The following is a 6,944-nucleotide window of genomic DNA, read 5'->3' on the forward strand; positions in this document are numbered from 1 at the left end:
ACCTGCAGGCTTTAAATTCCCCATTAACCATTGAATCTTTACTCGAAGGTCTCTTTGCTTTTGCCTCCTTTGCCCTTTGGTTTTTTGAATGAATCGCTATCTTTGTCCAAAGCCCTTGTACCTGCACGCTTTTTGCAAGCCTTTATTTTTCTTGTGCAAGTATTTTGAATTTGTAGAAAAGCCTTCAAATTTGCTCCAAGCCAATAACCTTTGAGAAAAAATGAATTTCTTGATTTTTCTTCTTTAAGTCTCGATGACCCAAATTTAATACTTGATTTTGTTGTGCTCTGATACCACATGACCTTTAGTACATGAAAATTTGAATATTCCACAAATTGAATAATAAAGAAAATAAACCATAGACACCATAGCATAACACAAGAGCATCAAAATCAAATAACACAAGCAGTGTGTGCAATCCTCCCCCCTCGACATGTGTGACTTCTCTCCCACACACGGTATTTAAATCATATTTCATAAATTTAGCCCTTGGAGCCATAAATAGCATAGTTTTTCCAAAATTGAACCATAGTCTAATGCTTTTAAAGTATCTTATCGAAAATAAACCTTACCCATCATATGCACAGTGGGCCAAACCATATAAATTTAATTATTTTGCACACATGTGCACGGCTAGTTAATTCCGTCTAATGTCTACCTTCGTTGTCCCGAAGTTATGATCTATACTCAAAGATAGTCCACAGTGTTAGATCACAATTACTTTAGATTTATTCACAAAAAATAATAACGAGACAAGTAGTAAACATTATCTAGATTCACTCTCGATTATTCACTACTATGCGAAATATAATTGATTGGATTCACTCACAATGTCTTCACATGCATCGCACGTGACACAGAGTTGATCGGATTCACTCACAATCAAACTCGTACATTAACACCACACTTTATCGTTGATTAGATTCATTCATAATCAACCTAGCTTGGGCACGTCTCACACGTGTTACTGTTGTTTGGATTCACTCATAATCAACTTAGTTTGGACACCCAAGATTTTCTTTTCACTTGTTGGGTCACCCAACAATTAATAAATTAATTACCGTCGCACTTATATAACTATGTTTTTAGATGTGCTTATCATCTCATCATATGGTGTGTTTTCATATGATGTGATCACTCCATAATCATCATGTTATCCCATGAAGATTATCATGTAATAAGAGCCATACACTCAATGTTTTTTTTATGAAAAATCCTATGCTATAGCCATCATATACTTAATGGTTTCTTCATCAAGAGGACCCTCTCCTATGCTCCACCAGATGACTTGAACCCTTGCAAATTTATCAGTCCATTCATCAAAGGTCTTCTACAAGTGTTATGAAGCATCATCTGCAGCTTTAATGGTAACTTTCCAATGGTTCTCTAATAAGGATCATGAGCTTGTTCAATGGTTCGCTTCCTTAAAGGAGGAGGCACATGAAATACAAACGTGCGCTTTTTCAATGGTTTTCTTCCTTCAACGAGGAGGCACATGAAACAAAAACATGTGCTTCAATTTATGATGTTGAGACCACTACAAGAAGGTCTACATCCTATGCTTCTTTTCATAAAGCCATGGGATCTTCTAGATTCAGCATTTATGCGTGTCTCAAGTCTCAAGGCATATGTGTTCGACATCAACATCACTTCTTTGACGAACACATCTAACTTCGGGTCCTGTGCCTTGGCTCATGAGCCTGAAAGGATGACCCAAGCATCCTTTGCATGGAAACATCATCAAAAAAGGATCTTCACCAACATATATTCGATGGGGGGATTCTTCCCCAACATCGTTGCAAAAGGATCTTCACCAACATATGTTCAAGGGGGGGGATTCTTCCCCAACTTTTAATCTATTTTCTATTTTATGTTAAGTCAAGGATTCTCTGCCCGGGTTGTTTGGAATTTGGATGTCCTTTTGGAGTTGTTGTAATGCCTTGATCCGATAAAAAGCAAAGATGTATTCTTATCCTAGTTAGGAGTTGGGAGGGGTGACTAAGCAATAATCTCACCTTTGGTCATAAAAGCTAATTAAGGGAATGGTCATTGCACAGGAGGTGCACATGCCTAGGTCACCACTCTACAGTGATGTGATAGAGTTAGAGGTTGGTTGCTTCTTTTGTGTTTGGGTCTCACCACCTTCCCTCCGGGGGGGGGGGGGTGTTGGAATTATTTGAGTGGGATGTGTCTAGGTTGTTTTGGTGTAAACAACCTCTTAGGTGTGAACACTCCTTACTACTAAGGGTTAGTTTAAAAAATAAAGGCCTTAGTGCCTATAAATACATTGTACATGGTGTGAGTATTATCATTCATAATACATTCATTGTGTTCAGGTGTAATTTCTCTATTGATTGAGTTCTATTGCATCTCTCTCCCTCTCTTTCTATCATTCATGGTACATGTGTCAGTATTATCATTCATAATATAATCATTGTGTTCATGTGTAAGTAATTTCTCTATCGATTGAGTTCTATTACATGTCTCTCTCATTATCATTCATGATATATGGTGTGAGTATTATCATTCATAATATAATCATTGTGGTTATGTGCAATTTCTCTATCGGTTGAGTTCTATTGCATTTCTCTCTCTCTCTCTCTCTCTCTCTCTCTCTCTCTCTCTCTCTCTCTCTCTCTCTCTCTCTCTCTCTCTCTCTCTCTCTCTCTCTTCCATATCCATGTCTCTACTTCCACACACCATGGCTTGATCTCTCCACCTCATCTTCAACTCCCACTCCCTCCTGGACTTGGTCATGTTTTTGAAAAATCTCGCCCTTTTCTCTTTTGGCCCTCTCCCTTGGCCAGGTGGAAAGAGAGTAGCTTGTGTTTAATAAAAGTTTAGATGGGTAGTTGTTGTTAAGAACTTGTGAATGTATGTCATTTACTATACTGATTACTTCCCTTCCGTCATCATCTTTGAGTTTCAATGTAATATTAACTTACATGGGTAACTATACCATAAGGTTTCGTAACTATAATAATACTATGACACAGGGAAGTGTGTTAAAAATGAAGTATAGTACTAAGAAAAATTGTCAGTTAACTGTGTCATGGAGCTTCCCAACTATGTTAAAATTAGCACACTTAGGACTAGTTTTTTCACGTCACTCCAAATTTCCAACCGATTGCAACTTTGGAGATATTTAGATGTAAGAAGACAAAGCTTTCAAGAGCTCTTTTATGGGTGTGTATGTAAACATATAAGATTTTGAATTGTTGAGCTCACAAATGGTTACTTCGCCAACACGATCATAACCAACATTGCCATATGGGTTGATTGACCAACTCACTAAGATGGTGAGATGTATTCTTATGAAAGAAAATCTCAGCTGTGCAACTTGCTCATTTATTTGATAAGAAGTTTTTTAGCCTTTATGGCTCGCTAGTTAATATTTTCAATGATCAAGATCCTAAGTTCATAGGGCATTTTTGGCATGAGGTGTTCAAGAAATTAGACACAAAGCTGAGTATGAGCTCATATGATCATCTTGAGACTGATGTAGATAGTGAGAGCATGTGAATCAGACCATGAAGAATATGCTACGTGCATGTCTTTATGAAATAGTCTGATTGGGAAGATTATCTTCCATTAGTATAGTATGCTTGCAAAGCATTCTACTACTAAAATGAGCTCTTTTATGCTAATGTATGGCTATTAGGCTAGATCCCCATGGATGCTTTGCTTAGAGAGAGTTCGAACTAAAAGCAATCAACTAGGGTCTTGGGAGAAGATGGGTTTACTTGAGAATCCAAAAAGACTCTCAAGTAATGTAGACTGGAAAAGGAAAAGTCTATAAGTTATCTTTGAGATTTGTTGGGCCTTATTTGATTCTGAAAAATGTAGCAAGATTGTGGATGGGGTATATGTGCATCCTATCTTTCATGTTAATAGATTTAAAGAGGTGTAGGGTGTAGGAGACAACTTGGTTTTTGACTAGGAGCTCGTGAGACTTAAGGATCTAACTATTTATGTTCCCCACCACAAGCAAGTGGGGCTATTGTGAAACATAGGAATCACATCCTTTGGAATAGGATTATTCCTGAGTGGTTGATGAGATGGAGAGATTGTACGGATGAAGACAACACTTAGGAGAAGTCTTCCTCTCATTAGCAAGGGGACCGTGATAGGACATAACAAGGCTACTAATTAGAGGCTGACCAAACATGGTTCTTAATGTAGTGTGAACAAGTTATAGGCCTATATAATGGGATTTGCAGCTCATTTGTGTGGGAGCTATTGGGGTCCAAGATGCAGCAGCACCAATGCGCGCGCATGCACACACACACACACACACATTGTGGAGATGCAGAGAAGCATAAGAGGGAAGATAGCACATAACTCAATGTAGATTACTTTTGATAATGAAATGTGTGTAAGAATTTATGCCATATCACGGATAAGCCATCTCTCGCGTTTCACGGCTTAAGAACTTGCACTTTCACGATTTATGCCATATCACGGATAAGCCATCTCACGCATTAACACCTTCTAGACGATCTTCAATCGCCATTATGTATTGTTAAGCTTATTACTTTTACTATTCTTTTGGCTAAATTAATGTAACAACTGCTCCATGAGTACATATCCATACTCATGCACTGGAGACTATCTGCACCAAAGCCTCACCATCGACAATGTCCAGGTACATCTCTAGATGGGGGAGTCATGGTGGGTGAAAGCCTGGTTAATGGTACAACCCATCGCCTGGAGTTTTCCTTCAAATTACAAACCTCTCCAAATGATGCTACCATCTTCACAAATCAATGATCTTCAATCCTTAGTAAAGATATCTATATAAGCCTCACAAGTCGACGTAATTCTTTCAATCCTCACCAATAAGTGGCTACTTAAACACATAGAGCAGTTCAATAAGAGTCTACATGACTCAATTCTTGTACTCCATGTATATTTGCTTCATAAGAATACTTAAATATACATAAAAAAATAAAAAGCACATGGGCAGAAGAAAGCAGGAATAGGTCCTACACTCGACAATATTTGATAAGAATCCTGCCACACAAAGGGACATCATTGAAGGTCAATTTCTTCAAATGATGAATGTCGCTTCAATGAATCAAATGAGGAACTGAGAATCACCATTTCATTCTGATGATTAAGTCTATGTTCCTCCGGATCCTTCCCTCTCTTCTCTCCCATTATTAACACCTCTTAGCATCCCCACTAACACAAATCACATGTAACATTGCTTATGATTGCTAAAAACAGAGTGAGGAAAAATCCCAAAAAAATTGCTCACACAAATATGCAATCATTCGCAAAAAATCCCACCTCCATCCTGTTAGGAATTCCCAATAAACCACTAACCTCTTCATTCACTCACTACCTTACCTCTTCATTCATTCAATATCTTTTCTTATTCCTTCCAGAGAAACAAAGACCATTGAGCGTCAATCAACATCAAAGTCATCAACAAAGCTTGTCCATTCCCCCCCCCACACACAAAGGTCTTTAACGCGATCACCAGGATGCAATCGCCATCAGGAAGGGGGGGATGTTAACCTAATTCTAGGGTTAACAAGATCTACTGCCATTATCTTACATCAAGAAGTCACCATAGATACACCAAAGGGTCATACATTAAAGATATGAAGCAATAGTGTCCAAAGCTATAACTTGGACGGGCGCGGAATGGTGTGACAAAGTATTTATGGGCGATTCCTGCTTCAAGAGTGTGTGGTAGTAAGATACGATGAAGTCCTAAGTGATGTACTTCATGGATATATTATGAGAGTAGTCATTATAATAGCATTAGGCCTTTTATGAGCCTAAAGTGCCGGGTCGGCCACAATTTAAGTGTGTGAACACTTATGGCCATGTATATAAGTGAATTTCTCTTATAATACAACATACTCTCCCATTGTGCAATTGAGTCTTGCTCTTGCTAATCTCTCTCCCTAATGCATGCTAGTGAGTGTGTGTGAGTGAAGTGAGTGTGAGAGGACCGTAGTGCAATGTGGCAGTGTGACAACGCTTTCGGGAGGCACGATGGAATTTCTTCTCAACAAGGAGTTGTAGAGCTTGGAGACCTCAAGGGTTACGAGCTCGGCCATTAGAAAGACCCTCACACAACAGTTACGTTTCACTAGGTAATCTCTTTTTGGATGTGTTTCAAGGAGGGCTCGGGTGAGCCTTAACAGTAGGTCAGGCGGGTAAACTATATTAACCTATGGAGTGGTTATTAACATGGTGAAAATCACAAAGGGAAATTTTTGTAGTGTTATGTTAGTTAGTTTGATGATGTATTTAATCAATCAAAAAAGTACTTTGTAATATTTCTCAGTATAAGAGCTTCTATATCTTAATTTTTATGAGCCCATGAATGTGGCACTGTAGAAAGTGTGATTTCCTTTGATGAACCTTGTCTCATATCTAGAATGCATATTCTTGAGAAGTATATTATAAATAACTCGTTTAAGTGATGTAACATGTAAGCCAGAGTATATTAAATAGATGAAATTTTCGAATAAGTCCATGGGTGTTGTTTGTGTCTTTACATTGTGTTTTCTCAACCATAAATTTTCTCCATTAATCATATAATATAGGGCTATCCATTAATCATATAATATAGGGCTATCCATGGATTGGAATTAGTAGTTATACAATACCCTCCTTGGTACTATTATCGTTGTGGAGGGCTAGAGTCGATGTAGTGTGAACAAACTCGCTTCATTGTATAATAGTAATTTGCAAGCACGTGAATGCTACGTTTGTAGTAGAGCCTGACAGAACCTTTGTATCTGTAACATTGAGGTTCATGTGGCCCATTGGTTCGAATTTTATGGCGTATAGTATATGATAGTACTGTATATGTGACCCTTTGAATATTCATGTATGCTAGCTGTAGAGAAGCAAGATTCTAGTAGCATGGTATATAACTACATTTTAATGATGAAATGTTGGTCTATAATAGTGTCTATAAT

This window comes from Cibotium barometz, chromosome 36 (genome assembly GCF_041138505.1).
Source record: "Cibotium barometz isolate CiBa-2024 chromosome 36, ASM4113850v1, whole genome shotgun sequence".
NCBI lineage: Eukaryota > Viridiplantae > Streptophyta > Polypodiopsida > Cyatheales > Cibotiaceae > Cibotium > Cibotium barometz.